Source organism: Pseudophryne corroboree, chromosome 4, assembly GCF_028390025.1.
Source record: "Pseudophryne corroboree isolate aPseCor3 chromosome 4, aPseCor3.hap2, whole genome shotgun sequence".
Lineage (NCBI taxonomy): Eukaryota > Metazoa > Chordata > Amphibia > Anura > Myobatrachidae > Pseudophryne > Pseudophryne corroboree.
Genome location: NC_086447.1, coordinates 290487324 through 290513147, shown reverse-complemented (window position 1 = coordinate 290513147; position 25824 = coordinate 290487324). Strand labels below are relative to the sequence as shown.

The 25824-nt window shown below is 45.8% G+C and overlaps 1 protein-coding gene across 1 annotated transcript in view; it reads left to right on the top strand.

Moving 5' to 3' along the window:
• WDR49 (WD repeat domain 49) overlaps nt 1-25824 on the top strand; it is a 459475-nt gene that overhangs the window by 224856 nt on the left and 208795 nt on the right. The gene's annotated exons all lie outside the window — the stretch shown is intronic.

Sequence of the window (25824 nt, the reverse complement as noted above, 5' to 3'; positions counted from 1 at the left end):
TCTCCAGCTGCTTCTGCAAAAGCCTGATGAGGGGAATGACCTGACTCAAGCTGGCAGTGTCTGAACTGACTTCACATGTGGCAAGTTCAAAGGGTTGGAGAACCTTGCACAGACGGAAATCATTCTCCACTGCACTTGAGTCAGGTGCATTCCCCCCTCCTATGCCTATATCGTAGGTGGATGTATAGGCTTTAATGGCCTTTTGCTGCTCCTCTATCCTCTGAAGCATATAGAGTGTTGAATTCCACCTTGTTACCACCTCTTGCTTCAGTTGATGGCAGGGCAGGTTCAGGAGTGTTTGCTGGTGCTCCAGTCTTCGGCACGCAGTAGCAGAATGTTGAAAGTGGTCTGCAATTTCTCTTACGTCCTAGAGGATGCTGGGGACTCCGTAAGGACCATGGGGTATAGACGGGCTCCGCAGGAGACATGGGCACTATAAAGAACTTTTAGTATGGGTGTGCACTGGCTCCTCCCTCTCTGCCCCTCCTCCAGACCTCAGTTAGATTCTGTGCCCAGAGGAGAGTGGGTGCACTACAGGGAGCTCTACTGAGTTTCCCTGAATAAATAAGTTTGTTAGGTTTTTTATTTTCAGGGAGCACTGCTGGCAACAGGCTCCCTGCATCATGGGACTGAGGAGAGAGAAGCAGACCTACTTAAATGATAGGCTCTGCTTCTTAGGCTACTGGACACCATTAGCTCCAGAGGGAGTCGGAACGAAGGTCTCACCCTCGCCGTTCGTCCCGGAGCCGCGCCACCGTCCTCCTCACAGAGCCGGAAGATAGAAGCCGGGTGAGTATAAGAAGAAAGAAGACTTCAAAGGCAGCAGAAGACTTCAGATCTTCTATGAGGTAACGCACAGCGGTAACGCTGCGCGCCATTGCTCCCACACTACACATACACTAAGGCACTGATGGGTGCAGGGCGCAGGGGGGGCGCCCTGGACAGCAATAAACCTCTAGGACTGGCGAAAATACGAATATAGGCTACAGTGGCAGTATATATTTTAACTCCAGCCAGTACAATGAAAATTGAGCGGGACCGAAGCCCGCCGCTGAGGGGGCGGGGCTTGATCTCCCAGCACTAACCAGCGCCATTTTCTCCACAGCACACTGCAGAAGCTGGTTCCCCGGACTCTCCCCTGCTGAACACGGTGACAGAGGGCCAAAAAAAGGGGGGGGGGGGCACTTCTAAGGCGCAGTGAGTGTATAGATTTATCTATATAAATATATAAAAGCGCTACTTGTCTGGGAATTTGGTTTCCAGGGTTATTGGCGCTGGGTGTGTGCTGGCATACTCTCTCTCTCTGCCTCTCCAAAGGGCTTTATTGGGGGAATTGTCTCCATATTAATATATACAATCCCTGTGTGTGTGGGGGTGTCGGTACGCATGTCGGCATGTCTGAAATGGAAGGCTCTTCTAGAGAGGAGGTGGAGCAGATGATTGGGGGGTCTCAGTCGGCAACGCCGACACCAGATTGGCTGGACATGTGGAATGTTTTAAATGTGAATGTGACCTTGTTACATCAGAGATTGGACAAAGCAGAGTCCAGAGAACAGGGCCCTTCAGGGTCTCAAAAGCGTCCCCTATCCCAAATAGCTGACACTGATACCGACACGGATTCTGACTCCAGTGTCGACTATGAGGAGGCTAGGTTACACCCAAGGGTGGCCAAAAGTATTCATTATATGATTATTGCAATAAAAGATGTTTTGCATATCACTGATGACCCCTCTGTCCCTGACACGAGGGTACACATGTTTAAGGAAAAGAAACCTGAGGTAACATTTCCACCATCTTATGAGCTGAACGCTGTATTTGAAAAAGCTTGGGAAACTCCAGACAAAAAACTGCAGATTCCCAAGAGAATTCTTATGGCGTATCCTTTCCCTGCGCAGGACAGGGTACGGTGGGAATCCTCGCCCATGGTAGACAAGGCGTTGACGCGCTTATCCAAGAAGGTGGCGCTACCGTCCCCTGACACGGCAGCTCTCAAAGATCCTGCTCATCGCAGACAGGAAACAACTTTGAAATCTATTTATACACATACTGGTGCTTTACTCAGACCGGCTATAGCATCGGCTTGGGTCTGTAGCGCGGTAGCAGCTTGGACAGATACCTTGTCAGCTGATATTGATACCCTAGATAGGGATACCATTTTGTTGACCTTGGGTCACATCAAAGACGCAGTCTTATATATGAGAGACGCTTAAAGAGACGTCGGACTACTAGGTTCATGGGCCAACGCCATGGCGGTCTTAGCTAGGCGGGCTCTGTGGACCCGCCAATGGACGGGTGATGCCGACTCAAAGAAGCATATGGAAGTTTTACCTTACAAGGGTGAGGTTTTATTTGGGGAAGGTCTCAAGGACCTAGTTTCCACAGCTACTGCGGGTAAATCTACTTTTTTGCCTTATGTTCCCCCACAGCAAAAGAAAACTCCACAATATCAGATACAGTCCAGAGGTAAGGGTAGAGGAAAAAGTACGCCTGCTACGGCTAGTTCCCAGGAGCAGGAGTCCTCCCCGGCTTCTACTAAATCCACCGCATGACGCTGGGGCTCCATTGAGGTAGTCCGCACCGGTGGGGGCACGTCTTCGACTCTTCAGCCAGGTCTGGGTTCTGTCAGGCATGGATCCTTGGGCGATGGAAATGATTTCCCAAGGCTACAAACTGGAATTCAAAGAGGTGCCCCCTGCCGATTTTTCAAGTCGGCCTTGCCAGCTTCTCCCCTGGAGAGGGAAGTAGTGTTAGCTGCAATTCAAAAGCTGTGTCAACAGCAAGTGATTACCAGGGTTCCCCTGGTCCAACAGGGAAAAGGGTACTATTCAACCCTGTTCGTGGTCCCGAAGCCGGATGGTTCGGTCAGACCCATTTTAAATCTAAAATCCCTAAATCTGTACTTGAAAAAGTTCAAATTCAAGATGGAATCACTCCGGGCAGTGATATCTAGTCTGGAAGGGGGGGATTTAATGGTGTCACTGGACGTAAAGGATGCATACCTTCATGTCCCCATATATCCTCCTCATCAGGAGTATCTGAGATTCGCTGTACAGGACTATCATTACCAGTTTCAGACGTTGCCATTTGGGCTTTCCACGGCTCCGAGGATTTTCACCAAGGTGATGGCGGAGATGATGGTGCTCCTGCGCAGGCAGGGAGTCACAATTATCCCATACTTGGACGATCTCCTGATAAAGGCAAGATCGAGAGAGCAATTGCTGAAGAGCGTTTCGCTCTCCCTGAGAGTGCTACAACAGCACGGTTGGATTCTCAATCTGCCAAAGTCACAATTGATTCCAACGACTCGACTATCATTCCTAGGAATGATTCTGGACACGGAACAGAAGAGGGTTTTTCTCCCAATGGAAAAAGCCCAGGACCTCCAGAACATGGTCAGAGACCTGCTAAAACCAAAAAGAGTGTCGGTTCATCAATGCACTCGAGTTCTGGGGAAAATGGTGGCCATCCCCTTCGGCAGGTTCCATGTGAGGACTTTTCAGTGGGACCTTCTGGACAAGTGGTCAGGGCCCCATCTGCAAATACATCAAAAGATAAGCCTGTCCCCCAGGTCCAGGGTGTCTCTCCTGTGGTGGCTGCAAAGTGCTCACCTTCTAGAGGGTCGCAGGTTCGGCATTCAAGACTGGATTCTGGTGACCACGGATGCGAGCCTCCGAGGATGGGGAGCAGTCACACAAGGAAGAAACTTTCATGGACTATGGTCAAGCCAGGAGGCTTGTCTACACATCAACATGCTGGAATTGAGGGCCATATACAACGGCCTTTGACAAGCGGAGAATCTGCTTCGCGACCTACCAGTGCTGATTCAATCAGACAACGTCACAGCCATGGCTGATGTAAACCGCCAAGGCGGGACAAGGAGCAGAGCGGCAATAGCGGAAGCCACCAGGATTCTGCGCTGGGCGGAAAGCCACGTAAGCGTTCTGTCAGCGGTCTTCATCCCGGGAGTGGACAACTGGGAAGCAGACTTCCTCAGCAGACACGATCTCCATCCAGGAGAGTGGGGACTTCATCAAGAAGTTTTTGCAGAGATAACAAGTCATTGGGGACTTCCTCAAATAGACATGATGGCGTCACGCCTCAACAAGAAGCTTCGGAGGTATTGTGCCAGGTCAAGGGACCCTCAGGCAGTAGCAGTAGACGCCCTGGTGACACCGTGGGTGTTTCAATCGGTCTATGTGTTCCCTCCTCTTCCTCTTATCTCAAAAATTTTGAGAATCATAAGAAGAAAAAGAGTGCAGACAATACTCATTGTTCCAGGGCCTGGTATTCAGATCTTCAGGAGAAGATCCGTGGCCTCTCCCTCTCAGGGAGGACCTGTTGCAGCAGGGGCCCTGCGTGTTCCAAGACTTACCGCGGTTACGTTTGACGGCATGGCGGTTGAACACCGAATCCTAGCTGGAAAAGGTATTCCGGAAGAAGTCATCCCTACTCTGATAAAGGCTAGGAAGGAGGTGACTGCGAAACATTATCACTGTATCTGGAGGAAGTATGTATCTTGGTGTGAAGCCAAGAATGCTCCTACGGAAGATTTCCATCTGGGACGTTTTCTCCACTTTCTACAGACAGGAGTGGATATGGGCCTGAAGTTAGGCTCCATTAAGGTACAGATTTCGGCCCTATCTATATTCTTTCAGAAGGATTTGGCTTCTCTCCCATAAGTCCAGACTTTTGTGAAGGGAGTGCTGCACATCCAGCCTCCGTTTGTGCCCCCAGTGGCACCATGGGACCTTAATGTGGTATTAAGTTTCCTGAAATTTCACTGGTTTGAACCTCTTCAAACGGTTGAATTGAAATTTCTCACTTGGAAGGTGGTCATGTTATTGGCCTTGGCATCTGCAAGGCGGGTGTCAGAGTTGGCGGCCTTGTCTCACAAGAGCCCCTATTTGATTTTCCATGAGGATAGAGCAGAGTTGAGGACGCGGCCTCAATTTTTGCCTAAGGTGGTTTCTTCATTTCAAATGAACCAACCTATTGTGGTGCCTGTGGCTACGGGAGACTTGGAGGACTCCAAGTCCCTGGATGTAGTCAGGGCCTTAAAAATTTATGTAGCCAGAACGGCTAGGGTTAGGAAAACAGAGGCTCTGTTTGTCCTGTATGCAGCCAACAAGGTTGGCGCTCCTACTTCTAAGCAGATTATTGCTCGCTGGATCTGTAACACGATTCAGCAGGCTCATTCTACGGCTGGATTGCCGTTACCAAATTCGGTAAAGGTCCATTCCACTAGGAAGGTGGGCTCTTCTTGGGCGGCTGCCCGGGGCGTCTCGGCATTACAGCTTTGCCGAGCGGCTACTTGGTCGGGTTCAAACACTTTTGCAAAATTCTACAAGTTTGATACCCTGGCTGATGAGGACCTCGTGTTTGCTCAATCGGTGCTGCAGAGTCATCCGCACTCTCCCGCCCGGTTTGGAGCTTTGGTATAAACCCCATGGTCCTTACGGAGTCCCCAGCATCCTCTAGGACGTAAGAGAAAATAAGATTTTAAACCTACCGGTAAATCTTTTTCTCCTAGTCCGTAGAGGATGCTGGGCGCCCGTCCCAGTGCGGACTAAATCTGCAAGACTTGATATATAGTTGTTACTTACATAAGGGTTATGTTACAGTTGAGATCGGTCTTTGACTGATACTGTTTTTTGTTCATACTGTTAACTGGTTGCGTATATTCCAGGTTATACGGTGTGGTTGGTGTGGGCTGGTATGAATCTTGCCCTTAGATTAACAAAATCCTTTCCTCATATTGTCCATCTCCTCTGGGCAAAGTTTCTCTAACTGAGGTCTGGAGGAGGGGCATAGAGGGAGGAGCCAGTGCACACCCATACTAAAAGTTCTTTATAGTGCCCATGTCTCCTGCGGAGCCCGTCTATACCCCATGGTCCTTACAGAGTCCCCAGCATCCTCTACGGACTAGGAGAAAAAGATTTACCGGTAGGTTTAAAATCTTATTTGCACACCGACAGCATCTCCTGCACACCCCTGTCATTTTTGAAAAAATTCTGTACCACCAAATTAATTGTATGTGCAAAACATGGAACGTGCTGGAATTTGCCCAGTTGTAATGCACGCACAATATTCGTGGCTTGACAAATTCCCAGGAGAGTCTAAGTGGCGTAAGCCAATGCGCGATGATGTCCCTCAGTTTCCGTTAGAGGTTTTCAGCAGTGTGCCTCTTATGGTTTGGATTTGCAAGATGCTGCTACTGGTGCCGCTACTGTTGTTGTTGCTGTGGGAGGCAATACATCTGCCCAGTGGGTTGTCACAGTCATATAGTACTTTGTCTGCCCTGTTCCACGTGTCCACATGTCCGTGGTTAAGAGGACACTGGATACAACTGCATTTTTTAGGACTCTGGCAACACTTTTTCTGACGTCTCTGTACATTCTCGGTATCGGCTGCCGAGTGAAATGGAACCTAGATGGGATTTGATACCGGGGACACAATACCTCCATCAATTGTCTAAATCCCACTGCACTAATGGCGGATACAGGACGCACATCTAACACCAACATAAGTGTCAAAGCCTCAGTTATCCGCTTTGCAACAGGATGACTGCTGTCATAGTTCATCTTCCTCACAAAGGACTGTTGTACAGTCAATTGCTTACTAGAAGGAGTACAAGTGGTCTTCCGACTTCCCCTCTAGGATTACGATTTACTCCCAGCATCAACAACAGCAGCGGCAGCAACAGCAGGCATACCACTCAAGGATCCTCCGGAGAAATCTCCGTTAGGAGAGGACTCCTCAGTTTTGCCAGTGGCATGGCCTGCAGGAGTACTGACGTTCCTGACTGAGGAGGAAGTTGACGTTGAGGGAGTTGGTGGTGTGGCTTGCAGGAGCTTGGGTACATGAGGAAGAAAAGATTTAGGTGGACTGCTTACGCTCTTACCCAACGTTTCACAACTTGACACTGACTTCTGATGAATGTGCTGCAGGTGACGTATAAGGGAGGATGTTCCTAGGTGGTTACTTATTACAGATTGACAGAGGCAACACACGGCTTGACACCTGCTGCCTGGATTTGTGGAGAAAGAATTCCACACCGAAGAGGTGGCTTTTTTGGTAGTTTGCCCAGGCATCACAATGGGCTTATTCATCCCATGAACAAACCACATCACCATCAGAATCCTCATCGTCAACTTCCTCCTCAGCGCCAGCAACACGCATATCCTCATCCTGGTGTACTTCAACAGTGACATCTTCAATTTGAAAATCAGAAACTGGACTGTGGGTGCTCCTTCCAGCACTTGCAGGGGGCATGCAAATGGTGGAAGGAGCCACCTCTTCCCGTCCAGTGTTGGGAAGGTCAGGCATCGCAACCGCTGACACACTTGGACTCTCCTTGGGGATTTGTGATACCATCTTAGAACGCACAGTTCTTTGCTGTGCTATTTCCAGTTTAACACTTATCATTTTTCTAGCAGATGAGGGCTTTCATCGTCATGTGAAGCTGAACCACTACTCATGAACATAGGCCAGGGTCTTAGCCGTTCCTTGCCACTCTGTGTCGTAAATGGCATATTGGCAAGTTTACATTTCTCTTCAGACCATTTCAATTTCTTTTTTTGGGTCTTTTTACTGAACTTTGGCTTTTTGGATTTTACATGCCCTGAAGACGTTGATGGCATTTCATTGTCTATGTCATGACTAGTGGCAGCAGCTTCACTAGGAGGAAGTGGTTCTTGATCTTTCCCTATTTTATCCTCCAAATTTTTGTTCTCCATTATTTTTCTGGAGTTATATAACACAATATGTGGCACAGGAGAGTGTACCCCTACACCTCACAGGGCAAACCCTGTAAAAATTATTTGGATTAAATATTAATAACCCTTTTATTTGGAGTAAATAATATACAAGACAGGACAGCACCACTGAATTTATATGGCAGCAACACTGAACTGGATTTACACGGAATTATATGGATTTATATGGAATTATACGTCAGGATTACTGGAATTATACGCCAGTACCACTGGAATTATACGGCAGGATTACTGTAATTATACAGCAGGATTACTGGAATTATACACCAGTACCACTGGAATTATACGGCAGGATTACTGGAATTATATGGCAGGATTACTGGAATTATATGGCAGGATTACTGGAATTATACGGCAGGATTATTGGAATTATATGGCAGGATTACTGGAATTATACAGCAGGATTACTGGAATTATACGCCAGTACCACTGGAATTATACGGCAGGATTACTGGAATTATAAACCAGTACCACTAGAATTATACGGCAGGATTACTGGAATTATACGACAGGAGTACTGGAATTATACGTCAGTACCACTGGAATTATATGGCAGGATTACTGGAATTATACGCCAGTACCACTGGAATTATACGGCAGGGTTACTGAAATTATACGCCAGTACCACTGGAATTATACGGCAGGATTACTGTAAATATACGCCAGTACCACTGGAATTATACGGCAGGATTACTGGAATTATACGGCAGGATTACTGGAATTATACGCCAGTACCACTGGAATTATACGGCAGGATTACTGGAATTATACGCCAGTACCACTGGAATTATACGGCAGGATTACTGGAATTATACGGCAGAATTACTGGAATTATACGCCAGTACCACTGGAATTATACGGCAGGATTACTGTAAATATACGGCAGGATTACTGTAAATATACGGCAGTACCACTGGAATTATATGGCAGGATTACTGGAATTATACTCCAGTACCACTGGAATTATACGGCAGGATTACTGGAATTATACGCCAGTATCACTGGAATTATACGGCAGGATTACTGGAATTATACGGCAGGATTACTGGAATTATACTCCAGTACCACTGTAATTATACGGCAGGATTACTGGAATTATGCGACAGGATTACTGGAATTATACGCCAGTACCACTGGAATTATATGGCAGGATTACTGGAATTATACGACAGTACCACTGGAATTATACTGCAGGGTTACTGGAATTATACGACAGGATTACTGGAATTATACGACAGTACCACTGGAATTATATGGCAGGATTACTGGAATTATACACCAGTACCACCAGAGCCGGCCATAGGCATAGGCAAACTAGGCAATTGCCTAGGGCATTTGATATGCCTAGGGGCATCAGCAGCTTCTGCTGATTAAAATGATATGCGGCATGCCTATATTCTGTATGTAGCATTTCATATGCAGATACAGCCACAGTCTCACACAGTATATAGGCATGCTGCATATCAGTTTAATCAGCAGAAGCTGCTTGTGCATCCTAGCCACATAGCAATGCAAATAAGATGAATTTTCATTAAAAAAAAGGTGCCCGTTGTTAGCATTGATGCAAGATTTGTGAGGACACATCTGTATCCAAGCAGAGGCAGAGGTCACAGTGTTAGTGGAAGTGTGAGTGCTGTGTGCACGTGAGTGGGTTGGAAGTGCAGTAGTGTTCGTAATATGTGTAAGGCGCATTATGTGTGTCATGTAAAAATGCATTAATAATGTGCAACATATGTGTAAAGGGCCACTATGTGTGTCATTATGTGTATAAGGGCATTAATAATGTGCGGCATATGTGTAACAGGATACTACTGTCTGTGTGTCATTATGTGTATAGGGGCACTAATGATGTGCAGCAAATGTGTAGGGGGCACAATGTGTGTCATTATATGTATAAGGGCATTAATAATGTGCACCATATGTGTAAGGTACATTATGTGTAAAAGGACATTAATAAAGGTTGTCATAATGTGTAAGGCGCATTATGTTTATAAGGACATTTATGTGTCTCATATGTGTAAGGGGCATTACTGTGTGGAATTGTGTATAAATGCATTACTAATGTGTGGCATTATGCGTATAAGGTGCTCTACTATGTGGCGTTGCATATAGAAAGGGCACTACTGTGTCGTCTAATGTGACTAAAGAGCAATAAGGTGTGGTGTAATGTGAATAAGGAGCAATTCAGTGTGACGTAATGTGAATAAGGGGCACTACTGTGAGGAGTAACGTTTATAAGGTAAAGTGATGCTACTGTGGGATGTAATATGAATTATGGACACTATCGCAAGATAAAATGTGAATAAAGTTGCAGTACTGTGTGGCGTAATTGGAACTGGGGTTACTATTGTGTGGCCATGCCCCTTCCCAGCAAGAAGATGTCCCTTTTTGGGCTGTACGTCAAATGTGCGAACTGTTCCTATTTAAAATATAGGGGGTACAAGGACTGCTATGGATGAGGGGTGATGGTGCTGGGAAAGAGGTGCAAGGTCAGAGGCAGAACCAGTGGTGGTGCTAGGGGGCACCAGCCAAAATCTTGCCTAGGGCATCATATTGGTTAGGGCCGGCTCTGAGTACCACTGGAATTATACGGCAGGGTTATTGGAATTATACGACAGTACCACTCGAATTATACGGCAGGATTACTGGAATTATACGGCAGGATTACTGGAATTATACGGCAGGATTACTGGAATTATACGGCAGTACCACTGAAATTATATGGCAGGATTACTGGAATTATACGCCAGTACCACTGGAATTATACGGCAGGATTACTGGAATTATACGGCAGGGTTACTGTAAATATACGTCAGGATTACTGTAAATATACGGCAGGATTACTGTAAATATACGCCAGTACCACTGGAATTATATGGCAGGATTACTGGAATTATACGACAGGATTACTGGAATTATACTCCAGTACCACTGGAATTATATGGCAGGATTACTGGAATTATACGCCAGTACCACTGGAATTATACAGCAGGATTACTGGAATTATACGGCAGGATTACTGGAATTATAAAACAGTACCACTGGAATTATACGGCAGGATTACTGGAATTATACGACAGGATTACTGGAATTATACGCCAGTACCAATGGAATTATATGGCAGGATTACTGAAATTATACGCCAGTACCACTGGAATTATATGGCAGGATTACTGGAATTATACGCCAGTACCACTGGAATTATATGGCAGGATTACTGGAATTATACGCCAGTACCACTGGAATTAAACAGCAGGATTACTGTAATTATGCGTCAGGATTACTGTAATTATGCGCCAGTACCACTGGAATTATACGGCAGTACCACTGGAATTATACGGCAGGATTACTGGAATTATATGACAGGATTACTGGAATTATACGGCACGATCACTGGATATATACGGCAGTACCACTGGACATAGCACAGGGACACCACCACTGGACTGATGCAGGACAATACACTACCACTGAACTGATGCAGCACAACACAGCACCCTCTACAGCAGCACTGGACATATGGCAGCAAAGGGCACCACTGTGACTGGTCACTGGACTGACTGACGCACAGGACACTACCACTGGTCTGATGCAGGACAACACAGCAGCAACACTGGACATATGGCAGCAGAGGACACCACCACTGTGACTGGACTGATGCAGCACAACACACCACCACTGAACTGATGCAGCACAACACAGCACCACTGGACAGCACTGGACAAATGGCAGCAGAGGACACAACACTGTGACTGGACAGATGCAGCACAAGACACGGACACTGAGGACACTGAGAGAACGGAGACACGTCCTCTCTCTACACTCTCCAATGCCGGAGTGAAAATGGCGGCGACGCGAGGCTCCTTATATGGAATCCAACAGCGGGATGATTTATTATTATTATTATCCTTTATTTATATGGCGCCACAAGGGTTCGGCAGCGCCCAATTACAGAGTACATGAATAATCAAACAGGAAAACAGCAACTTACAGTTGATGACAATATAGGACAAGTACAGGGTAAATAAATAGGTTACATCAGCAGATGACACTGGAATAAGTATCAGGTGGCAGAAGACTGCTGGATGTGGTGCAGTTGAAGATTATTAAAGTAAGACAAAGGATAAGCACATGAGGGAAGAGGGCCCTGCTCGTGAGAGCTTACATTCTAAAGGGGAGGGGTAGACAGACAGGGGTGACACAGATGGGGTACATGGAGAGTGTAGAACAGAGGGTTAGGATGAGATTTGGCTGGGTTTGGTGAAGAAGTGGGTCTTGAGAGCCCGTTTGAAGTGTTGTAGAGAGGTGGAGAGTCTGAGGGGGAGAGCTAGGGAATTCCAGAGAAGTGGTGCAGCACGTGAAAAATCTTGGAGGTAGGAGTGGGAGGAGGTGATCCGTAGGCAGGAAAGTCATCGTGCATTAGCAGAGCGAAGAGGACATGTGGGAATGTAAAGGGAGATAAGATAAGAGATGTAGATGGGAGAGGAGTGGGTGAGGGCTTTGTAAGCGAGTGTGAGAAGCTTGAAATGGATTCTGAAAGGGAAGGGGAGCCAGTGAAGGTCTTGTAGGAGAGGAGAGGTAGACGCAGGCCCGGCGACAGGGGGGGTCAAAGGGGACAGCCATCCCGGGCCCCAAGGTTCGGAGGGGCCCCGAGGCTCAGAGACATACAAAACGGAGCAGCGGCACCTTTGATATGCATGCTGGCCGGTCACTGTCTGCTACACAAACAATGAAGCCAATAGGCTAAAGTAATCCCCCGCTACGGCAACCCGCCACCGCGACCTCCTCCCCATCAACCCGCAGCAACCCCAGTTAACACATACATGCGGTGCATGCGCCATGGGAATGAATGATGGTGCTATCCTGGCATCATTACACGAGAAGCTGACTGTGCCCGTGCCGACTCTTCTGACCTACTCCCTGCCTCCAGCGGCTAGCGAAGAGCAGGAGGAGAGACCGTACTTGCAGCGCAATCTGGCTGCAAGCAGAAGAATCTGGCTGTAGTATCAGCAGCACTGCATTTCTCACCCCTGGGAGGGGTACACTTGTGTGGTATTTAAGTGTGTATATTTAATTTTATTCTAATGTGTGTGTATGTAGATAGATAGATAGATTTGTGTGTGCGTGCGTGTATATATATATATACATACACACACACACACACACACACACACACACACTAGGTGATTCATCGCTACATATATATATTACCAAATCTTTCTTGGCTTAAATTTCAGCAGAAAATGGTTGGGCGGGAGGGGCCCCCGCCCCCAGAGACTTAATTGTACCGGGCCCCAAGATTTCTGTTGCCGGCCCTGGGTAGACGTAGTGCGTTTGGTGAGGAAAATGAGCCGGGCAGCAGCATTGAGGATAGATTGGAGTGGAGAGAGGTATTTGTCAGGAATGCCAGTCAGGAGGAGATTACAGTAATCCAGTCTGGAGATGACCAGTGAGTGGATAAGAGTTTTAGTAGCATCCTGGGTCAGAAAGGGTCTCATCCTGGAAATATTTTTTAGATGAAAACGGCAGGTTTGTGAGAGGTGCTGAATGTGTGGTTTGAAGGAGAGGGAGGAGTCAAGGATTACTCCAAGACAGCGCACTTGGGGGCTAGAGGAGATAGTAGTGCCATCAATAGATAATGAGATTGTAGGAGGTGAGGTTATGCGGGAGGGAGGAAAGATGATCAGTTCGGTTTTAGACATGTTAAGTTTAAGAAAGCGCTGGGACCAGGGCCGGATTAACAATGGGCATGATGGAGCTGCAGCTCCAAGCCCACACTGCAAATAGGCCCACAGCTTCTCCATTGCCCCATGCAGCTGTAGATAGGAAAAATAAATTCTGTCTACTGCAGCAACCAAGGCCCCCCGCCACAGCTGACACCTTCTTCCCCCCCCCCCCCCCCGTGCAGGCAGAGAGGTCTTAGCAGCGGCGCAGTTGAAGGCATTCCTAGCCCTCCCTGCGCCGCATACCCGCGGAGGCCTGGCACCTCCTCCGCGCCGCAGACGTCACAGCGTGTGACGTCACAAAGTGCCGCCCCGCCGCTGCTGCTCAACCCAGACTCCACAGAGTCAGCTACGTACGGTACAGGCACTGTGATTGCGCACAGCAGCCGCAGGACTGAAGCACAGTGAAGGCGGCCCAGACCTAGCAGCATATTGTATTAATTGAGGTGAGATGCTGCCACTTGTTTTAGGGCTGGTCCGGCTGCTGCTCTATATAATGGAATAAAGAAAATATATAAATAAAATACATTTATCTATATGTGCAGAGTCTATGTGTATATATATATATATATATATATACATACATATATATATATATATATGTATATATATATATATATATATTATTTATTTATTTTAATTTTAAAAAATTTTACATTTTTTATTTCTTTTATTTACATACAAAAACACGGCACTCCAAAGTGTCCTTCAGCTCTTGAGCTTGGTCCGATGCCCTCCTTGGGACAAATCGACCATAAATACCGATATTCAATAGGTGCCACTCAGGGGACTGGTCCTTGTGGTCAATAAATTCTATTTAATGCAGTGTTATCCTACACGTGTTTCAGGCCTCCGCCCGTCGACAAGGACAAACAGTGCAATAAAGAATTGTGCAAATATATATACCTAACACACAACTCCTTAGATTACTAAATCATACTCCCCTATGTGACGCCGCTGTTCAACACACAGGTGAGTATGATTTAGTAATTTTACGGAGTTGTGTGTTAGGTATATATGTTTGCACAATTCTTTATTTCATTGTTTGTCACCGACGATGGGCGGAGGCCCGAAACATATGTAGGATAACGCTGCATTAAATAGAATTTATATATACATGTGTGTGTATGTATAAAGTCAATTCCAAATCAGTATGGTCAGCTACTTGTGTGCCTTTGCTCAAATGTATAGTTACCAATGATAAAGTAACAAAGGCAATCCATATATAGCAGTTCAGGTATTTTTTAAGATATAAATTAATATGCAAAAATACACGTCCGTATAATGCTGGACAGCTCAGTGCTAGGCAGCACTGATACGTTAACATTTCTTATGGGCAATGGCCGATTGGCCGACGAGATGCCCAATGGTCGATACGGCCGACGGATGACTCGGCAGCGGGGGGGTGATAGCTGGAGTGAAGATTCATCACTCTCCCTGTCACTCGGCCCCATAGCCCTGCATGCTAATATGGACAAGATTGTCTATAATGGCTCGCAGGCATAAACGAGCCTGCACCAACGACGAACGAGCGCGGGGCCACGCATCATTCATCGTTGGTGCTTACACACTGAACGATATAAACGATATCTCATTCATTAATGAACAAGATCGTTCATATCGTTCAGTGTAATCTGTAAGTGTGTCGGGCCCTTTAGTCACAGAGAACTCTGTCATCGGGATGCTTTGCATAAGGAGTACAACTCAAAAGACACACACACAGCATCCTGACCGGGTCCTCCGTGACCCAGAAATGTTAAATGTAAAAAAGTGCTGCCTAGCACTGAGCTGCCCAGAAATATACTGACGTGTATTTTTGCATATTAATATCTTTAAAAATCGCTGAAGTGCCATATATGGATTGGATTTCTTCCTTTATCATTAAACTGATGTTGTACGCATGCGCACTGCCAGATTCTCTAGAGGAATTATTCAAAAATGTAAAAAAGCTCCAAAATAACTGGGGAGTAATTTGTAGAGACAGCGACAGCAGGGGCAAAACACAGGATCTCTAGAGGGGGGGTTTCCAAATGCAATCCATAATCTCCCACTCTGCGTAACATTGGCACAAGAGCGGAAGTCTGGGGGAGTGGTAGAACATAATACCGATCCTAGACATATATGCGCAAATTGGATATTTTATACACTGGATGTGTGGAATACAATATCACTATTTATCACTATAGATGGTCTATAGTATTTTCTGTATCAAACATAGGGCCTAATACAGACCTGATCACAGTTGTGCGATTTCGCATGACGAGCGATTATCGATCAACTGCGCATGCGTATGGATCGCAATGCGCACGTGCAAGGTCAAAAAGCGAAATAATCATGCAAAAATTTAAATATATAAAGTACATAAATCTATATGTGCAGAGTATATGTATATATATATATATATATACTGTATATATAATATATAAATTATATATATATATATATATATATATATCTTATGCAATATATATATATATTCATATATTATACAGTGTGTATGTGTGTATATATATATATATATAAGTATGTGTATGGATATGCGTATGCAAGGTGATTGACAGGAAGTAGACATTTGTGGGTGGTAACTGCCCATTTTCTGGGTGTGTCAGGAAAACCATAGGCGTTCCCAACCGTTTTCATGATGGGTGTGTGATGTCAGCTCCAGCCCCGATCAGCCTGATTCTCTCGCAATGAACGAGTAAGTCCTGTGCTGCGCACAGACTGGAAAAATCATTTGATGGTGAGTGAGTTGCGAATAGATTTGCAGATTTCCGGTGTCTGGCAAAGTTTCCGCATGGCATACACATGCATTGGGCGAGTTTTTACAATCTATGGGCGGCGGCTATCTGATCGCAGCACTCTGCAAAATCGCAAAGGAGCGTCCAAGTCTGAATTAGGCCCATATTTAACTAATATAAATAAAATAAGTGGTCTGGAAAAGTTAAACATCCTATAATAAATAAATAAATACACAAAGAATCAGTAGGAGACAGAAATGCCCTTTTTTTAGCACATTCTTCCACCTCGTGGTAAGGCGCCTGTTTCTTTCTGGTCCAGAGCACTGATTGAGGGCTCAGATCAACACACGAAAACTTGGTAGAAGAAGCTGCTACCACTGGGCACGTGCAGCAGCTCTGCTCTGTCCCTTACACTGCATGATGTGGCGGCAGCTCTACTAATCATATTATATACCATTGCTATTGTGGCCATAATCTGACTGGCCAAGAGGAGAGGGGTTTTTAAGGTAACCGGATCTCGATAGTTTTGTTTAAAATGAAAAAGTCCATCACCTTTCGTACTGAAAAAGATTTCAGCACTTCAGCAGTTTTAGGCCACATAGTTCTGGAATTTATTTCGTATTTGCTCTGGTTCATCATCACATTTATACTATAATAAAATAGTATTAATAATGATTCTTTTTTTGTATTATTTAATATTGGATTACTTTTTAATTTTTATAAGGTTTATAGATGTAAGCTGTATATCATACTGAAACTAATCTTCTGAAATTATTGATTGTATTTATTTTTATATGTGCAATATGTGTGTTGTACTGTAGCAATTATTTTTTATAATTCTTTCACACTGATTCAGAAAAATGTTCATGTGTTTACTGCGCGAAAGTGTATAAGCACAAAGGCACAGTTGTGATTGAGATGTCTTGGAAGAGTGATGGGTGTTCCTGCACAGTGATTGGGAGGTGACTATTAATGCACATACAAATAGTGTGTCTCATGGGGGTATTATGAGAGCATGGCTGGCATGTTGCAAATTGTTTCCATGCATAGATTCTTAACATTTACACATGAGGCCATACTCCGATTTCCGTGGTGCAACCGATGGTGGTGTTTAAGGACTATGGGTCTAATTCAGGTCTGATCACTGGGCAACGATTTTTGCTGTCGTGTGATCAGATAGTCGCCGCCAACAGGGGGAGTGTATTTGAGCTGTGCAAGTGTGCGAACGCATGTGTAGCAGAGCTGCACAAACGGATTTTGTGCAATCTCTTTGCAGCCCAGGACCTACTCAGGAACTGCGATCACTTCAGCCTGTCCAGGACCGGAATTGACGTCAGACAGCCTCTCTGAAAATGCTTGGACACGCCTGTGTTTTCCCAGACGCTCCCAGAAAACGGTCAGTTGCCACCCATAAATGCCCTCTACCTGCGTTCGCCCGTGCAATTGTTTTTTTTGCACCACCCCGACGCTATGCACCGATGCCCGTTGCAAACATCCGACGGGCCTGCGCATTGCGGTGCATACGCATGTGCAGTTCGGACCTGATCTCGGGCTGTGAGAAAACGCAGCCTAGCGATCAGGTCTGAATTACCCCCTATGTCTATAGCTGCTGATAGTGGGTGTCTCAGTCCTTGCACATTTGGACACACACTTCTACACAAATAATATAACAGGTGGTGTATGCATCATATAAGCAAAGAGGGGAAGGAGATTGAAGTGGTTGAAGGTAGGTGGGTAGCTATTCCCTCCATAATGCTAGCCACACCCCATGGAACAGACCACACCCCCATATCAGTAGCCGAAGCCCCACCATGCTGGTCACACCCCTTGTGGCGGCACACAATAGGCCCTTCATGAATTTCAGCTCCAGGCCCATAAGGACCTTAATCTGGCACTGGCTGGGACATCCAGGAAGAGGTAGCAGAGAGACAGTTGGAGATACGAGTGAGGAGAGCAGGGGAGAGGTCTGGAGAGGAAAGATAGATGATGACGTTTTTCATCGATCTGGTTTCCGAGTCAGGCGGGAAAACCCGAGCCTGACTCGGATCCGGCCTCGGAGCGTGAAGTCCGGTAGGGTTCGGTTCTCTGAGAACCGAACCCGCTCATCTCTAATTTACAGTGATAGCTCTACAGTATACTGAAGCAGTCATCAATAAATGCAAATGTATTTTGGACAGCAAACTACAGGGAAACATTTTTTCCTAAAATAATACTGTGGTTTAGGAATTACATTTTGTCTAATGGCCATACATTAGGTGCTATAAAGCATCAAGCTGAGCCAGACTTGCAGCGTTCAGCTTGATGGTTGCTTTGTTCTAGGCCAGGGGTGGGCAATTATTTCAGCTTGGGGGCCACTTAACACTTTCCAGTGAATATTCGAGGGCCGCACAAAAAACATTGTGGCTTCGGCAGGGCACTTATTGTGGATTATGCTTCGACTGCATGAGGCACCCGAAGCATAATCCCTGATAAATGCCGGCATCGGGGGGATGAGCCCACCGCATCGGAGCTACTAGGATAGCCCCGGGCGATACAATTGGATACCCCCATATATGTTTCCATAAATTACTAATAACATTATGGTGCTGATTCTGAAGTAACACACATTTATTAAAACACAATATACTTGCGTCAGGAACAGTCAGTGCCAGAAGCCAGAAGGCACAGAAAAGCGTATAGCCTTACACGCATTCCCTACTGCCACCGACACTGAATAGTCAGGTGTCAAAACCTGACCTCAAAGCACCACTTGCAAACAATCACATATTTATTTTTTTTACAGTCATTATCTTCCCTCCAATCTCTCCCCTCCCTGGACAAAATAATCAGCCCCCCTCCCCCTCCCTCCCTGGACAAAATAAGCAGCTCCTCCCCCCTCCTCCCTGGACAAAATATCAGCCCCCACCACCCAAGCCGGCCCTAACCAATATGATGCCCTAGGCAAGATTTTGGCTGGTGCCCCCTAGCATCACCGCTGGTTCCGCCTCTGACCTTGCACCTCTTTCCCAGCACCATCATCCCTCATCCATAGCAGTCCTTATTTTGGGGTTTGTACCCCCTATATTTTAAATAGGAACAGTTCGCACATTTGGCGCACAGCCCAAAAAGGAGTGTGTATTTGCTGGCAAGGGGCATGGCCACACAATAGTAACCCCAATTCCAATTACGCCACACAATACTGCAACTTTATTCACATTTGATCATGAAATAGTGTTCATAATTCATATTACATCCCACAGTAGTATCACTTTACCTTATAAACGTTACTCCTCACAGTAGAGCCCCTTATTCACATTACATCACACTGAATTGCTCCTTATTCACATTACACCACACCTTATCGCTCTTTAGTCACATTAGACGACACAGTATTGCCCTTTCTATATGCAATGCCACATAGTAGAGCACCTTATACACATAATGCCACACATTAGTAATGCATTTATACACATAATTCCACACAGTAATGTGTTATGAACCACAGGTAGTGGTTCATTCCTATTTTATGTTTATAGTTGTCTTGCAGGCCAGGATTTCCCGTTGCTCTGGTTTAAGAATACTCTTGTTTTGTTGCCGGTGGTGAGTCTGTGTAATTGCAGCTTGTTCCCATGTGTTCAGCCTCACCTGTCTGTTCATTGCACCTCTCAGTTGTGCAGCAGGGCAACTGCACGACATAATTAATTAAGACTCTGTTATATTCTGGCTCAGTGCAATTCACAGACCCTGGTGATATTTCCAGGTTTCTAGACTTCCAGAGTTCTTGCGTTCTGAGCTAGTCCCTGCCAGTTCCTGAGCTCCTGTCTAGCAGTGTCTGTCTAGCTGCTTCCAGTGTTTGTTCCTGTGTCGGTTCCTGTGTCCTGCCGTGAAATGTTCCTGTCCAGAAGTCCTGTGGCTTTGTCTGTGCCTAGTCGAGTTTCTGGCTTCTTGGTGTCCACCGGTCTGTCGTTTGGGATTCTGCCTGTCCTCCGGTTCTGAGAGTCTGTGTCGGCTACATTGGGGGTTCCTGTCCGTTTGCCAGTGTTTGTACCGGTTCCGTGAGTAGCGGCTTTGCTGCGTCCGTCGGCCTAGGCCGCAGTATTCTTTGGTTATATTTTGTTACTGGTGTTTTGCAGAGGGTTCTGCTTATGCTGTCACCGCCGGTACACAACAGTATTGTGTCGGCGAGTGGACAGCATTTCCTTGGTTGTTCTTTTCCTTTGGCGGCGTGCCGCACATATATTTAGTTTTAGGGTAGTTAGTAGCCCCTAGCTTTCTGTTGTTTTAGTCAGAGGTCCCCTTGTTATTATCCTTTCTCAGTTCACGCCTTGTCTCACGCTAAGACCTGGGGGCATCGGAGTTGGGCAGACATAATCCGCCCTTCAAACGCGGCTGCCGTGGGCCCAAGAAACCATAGTCACTCAGGCGTGAACTGACCACACGGGTAAAACAACGGAGGTAGGGTGCTAGGGGCTATTTCCACACCACACCTTATTTCAGCGTCACGTTCTGGTGCTCGGGACTCACTACGCAACATCTCCCTTGTTCTGAGCACCAGGAACCTAACATAATGCCCCTTACACATATGAGACACATTATTAATGTCCTTATAAACATAATGCGCCTTACACATTATGACAACCTTTATTAATGCCCTTTTACACATAATGTCCCTTACACATATGCTGCACATTATTAATGCCCTTATACACATAATGACACGCACAGTGCCCCCTACACATTTGCTGCACATTATTAGTGCCCCTATAGACATAATGACACACATACAGTAGTACCCTGTTACACATATGCCGCACATTATTAATGCCCTTATACACATAATGACACATAGTGCCTCTTACACATATGTTGCACATTATTAATGCATTTTTACATGATACACATAGTGCTCCTTACACATATTCCAAACACTACTGCATAACCAACCCACTCACATGCACACATCACTCACACTGCCACTAACACTGTGACCTCTGCCTCTGCTTGGAAACAGATGTGTCCTCATAAATCTTGCCTCAATGCTAACGTCGGGCACACCTTTTTTTTAATGAAAACGCATCTTATTTGTATTGCTATGTGGCTAGGATGCACAAGCAGCTTCTGCTGATTAAAATGATATGCAGCATGCTTATATACTGTGTGAGACTGTGGCTGTATCTGCATATGAAATGCTACACAGAATATAGGCATGCCGCATATCATTTTAATCAGCAGAAGCTGCTGATGCCCTTAGTCATATCAAATGCCCTAGGCAATTGCCTAGTTTGCCTATGCCTATAACCAGCTGTGCCCACCACTCATACCTGGACCCGGTACACTGATACCTCTCGGGCCCCCTCAACTCCCCATGACCCCACACACACATTTTAACTAGAGATGAGCGGGTTTGGTTCTCCAAGAGCCAAACCCCCCCGAACTTCACCCATTTTACACGGTTCCGAGGCAGCCACGGATCTTCCAGCCTTGCTCGGTTAACCCGAACGCGCCCAAACGTCATCATCCCGCTGTCGGATTCTCGCGAGATTCGTATTCTATATAAAGAGCCGCGCGTCACCGCCATTTTCACTCGTGCATTGGAGATTGAACGGAGAGGATGTGGCTGCGTTCTCTCCCTTAAAAGCTCCGTAATCTGTGCTCAGTGTGCTGCAAATATCTGTGTTCAGTGTGCTGCAAATATCTGTGCTCAGTGTGCTTTATTGTGGGGACTGGGGACCACCAGTATATAATTATACTTATAGTAGTACAGTACAGTAGGCCATTGCTGTATCTTGCAGCTCTGTGTCACTGCAAGTATCCATTCCATATCTGTGCAGCATTTTTGTGAGCAGTATATATAGTATTACAGTGCAGCATTTTGGTGACCCAACAGTATATAGTTGTGTACAGTAGGCCATTGCTGTATCTTGCAGCTCTGTGTTACTGCAAGTATCCATCCATTCCATTTTCTTCCAGTGATTTGGACCAATAATACCACTGATTAGAACGAATAATTCCAGTGATTTTGTCATTTTCTTCCAGTGATTTGGACCAATAATACCATTGATTAGAACGAATAATTCCTGTGATATTGAGGTGTTTGTGTCGCTTAGCTTAGCTGTCCAGCGACCACAGTGCACCTCTTTTTCTCTTTTCTTTGCATCATGTGCTGTTTGGGGCCAATTTTTTGAAGTGCCATCTTGTCTGACACTGCAGTGCCACTCCTAGATGGGACAGGTGTTTGTGTCGCCCTCTTGGGTCGCTTTGCTTAGTCATCCAGCGACCTCGGTGCAAATTTTAGGACTAAAAATAGTATTGTGAGGTGTTCAGAATAGACTGGAAATTAGTGGAAATTGTGGTTATTGAGGTTAATAATACTATAGGATCAAAATGACCCCCAAATTTTATGATTTAAGCTGTTTTTGAGGGGTTTTTGAAAAAAAAAACACCCGAATCCAAAACACACCCGAATCCGACAAAAAATTTTCAGGGAGGTTTTGCCAAAAACGCGTCCGAATCCAAAACACGGCCGCGGAACCGAAACCAAAACACAAAACCCGAAAAATTTCCGGTGCACATCTCTAATTTTAACGCAGAGCAGGGCTGGCCAAACCGGTCCTCGAGATCTACCAACAGTTCATGTTTTCCAGGCCTCCTGGAGATCTGTAGAATTGTCAGCTAGGAATGAATGCAGCACATCTTAATTAGTAATGACTACACCTGTGCACCAGCTAGGTGGTCTGGAAAATGTGAACTGTTGGTAGATCTCGAGGACTGGTTTGGCCAGCCCTGACGCAGAGAGTGTCTTTAAATTTATATAATTTATATATATAGATATATATATAGATATATATACAGTATATACACAATCATGTACATATGTTTTCCTGCTGTGATGCCCGTCTCCTCAAAGCCGGTAGGGGCAGACAAGGAAGACAGGGCTGGCGCAGCGTCATGACAACAACGCAGCACGGACTGCCGGACCAGACCAAATGAAAGGGTAACCTAGGGGCCAGGGCCAGTTTTCGACTAAGTGGAACACAGAGCGAAAATTTCCTATGGTTGGGGGTGGCCTGTTAAAGCTCCAGACTGATAGACATGCTGGGACTGTAGTTACACTGCCACAAAACACCATGGCAAATGTACAGTGAACAACAAACATGCTGGGACATCTAGTCCCACAGCTAAGTACTCACTGGGTAGTGGTCTGGTTGGGCAGTGCTCCCAGGGGGAAGGGTCCTGCCGGCATCCAGTCTGCTGCACACCGCCACTTTCCATGTTTCAGCTCTGCCCGTGCAGAGGCCAAGCCGTGGAGGACAGCACCACGACAAGTCCCAGGCTACAGTTATAGCCAGTCCAGGCTGCTGCCACTGACCCACTCTGTATGTGCTGCTGGCCGGGTAGTGGGAGTAGTCAGGGGCGGGATGCCGCTCCCAGACTCCACTCTGGGGCTGTGAAGGGTGGACGGCTGGGCACAGTCTGGCGGATGGGGGAAGTGTGGGGGTCTCTGTGCTGGGAGCGCAGCCACTGACTGAGGACTGTGATGCCGCTGTCTGCCTGTGGCTTGGGCGGGACGGGAGAGGCCTCCTGAACCCTCCCACGCGACGTGAACAAGCTTCCTAAGCAGCGCCCACGGCTCGTAAGTAATGCAGTGCAATGACAAGCAGCTCAACCAGTCGGGCCGCTTGTCATTGCACACTGATGGGATGCAGCGGGCCGGGCAGGATCAGTTCACGAATAGAAGAAAGCTGGTGATGAACAACGTGCGCCTACAGCTGCCCTTGTCCCCAAAGGTAGAAAAGTGTCACCCACACTTTAAACATAGAAGACAAACAAATGTTACCAAGGGTGTCTGGGGCGCTAGAATCACTGGTCGTACTGGCTGGAATATGAACTGAACATACGACTCTTAAAAAGAAACAAAAAATATACACATAGCGTAATACTGTCACACTAAGTTGTGCTGATGTTGACACAATAAAGCTGGACTCGTACCCAAAGATAGATAAATATTGCTTTGGTATGAAGTCAAACCACTGCTACATCTGATCCATCACTTCCTGCTCACAATTCTCCCAAAGGTCCAGGTCCTCCCAGATACACTCACAATGGATATATATGTGGGAAAGAAAAGCTCCAAATAGTGTGATACCATTCAGTAAGTATAGATGGAAATAGATATTAAATGGACTCTCACCATTCGGTAGAAGTTTTGAGGGCACAAAATATATCTCTTAAAATGTAGACACTGGTCACTGTCGTAGTTGAACAATTGACTTTAATTCCTCATCCTCCTGAAAGTTAAGGTTCTCCCCGATACATTCACAGTGGATATATAAGGAAAAAAAGGCTCCAAATAGTGTAACACCATTTATTAAAACATTATTAAAAACACAAACATGGGCAGAAAATGGACTCTCACCATCCAATAGATGTTAAAAGGCAAGTTAACAGAAGATAGCCAGGCGTCCCCAGAAATCGTCATCAAACAAGCAGGTAAGTAGTTCCAATCACCGCCCAGTACCTCCACCAATGCGTTTCGATAACCTACTGTTATCTTTTTCAAGGTGTAGGAGGTAACTGCATAGTGAGTGGTATTTATATACCAAACAATCCTAATCCAAATGTATAACCTAATACCAGACATAGATCTACTACTTCTCTAAGAACTCTATCCCTATCAATGGAAAAATACTAAACATCCGTTCCCCCATGTCCATTATTGATTTTCCATATGTTCCATAGTTCTACAGCAGGTGTCAAGAGGTATTCACTTAATCCATGTCCATTTCCGGCGGACGTGGGTCACAAAACGCCCATTTCTCCCTGTATGTTTGTTGATACAGCCGCACGTGCCGCACATGCCCCACTTCCAGCGGGAAATAACCTGGACGGAAGACGCGCCACATCCGGCGGAAGAAGGTCATCCACGTCTATGTCCCAGACGCGATGCCCGGCCGGCGGTCCGCGTCCAACTTCCGGCGGAAGGAGGTTGTCCATGTGCATCATCCAGCCGGATTACTTCACCCCCGGACATTCTTTGTCCTTTGCGTTCCACCTCATGCGTGTCACCGCAAACACGGAAGTTACTACCAACTGGATCGATATCTATATGTTTGGAAGCAATGTAATAGGTCCAACCACATAAAAAATGAATGAATAAAAGAAAAAACATCATAAGATTAATAAAATGAAATAAAATAAAAATAGAAATAAAACTCTCTATACCATTAAAATGAATTTAAAGGAACCACTTAGTTTCAAAGTCTTTGTTCAGACCAGTGGGCTCTAAAGTTTTATAATTAAAAATGTATTGCATTTCATTCATGGCTAGTTTCTTTTGAATATCACCTCCCCTTATATCAGGGTGCATTTTTTTCAGTGCCATAAAATTTTTAATATGGTTTACATTGCAATCATGCACTTTCTTAAAATGTAACCATAGAGCATGGGTGTCGAGCCCCTTCTTAACATTTCGAAGGTGCTCACCCATTCTCACTTTCAAGGCCCTACTGGTACGACCGATGTAAAATTTGCTACAGCTGCATTCAATACAATAAATAACATTCGTAGAATGGCATGTTATAAAATCAGTGATTGACCCTTTTTTATCAT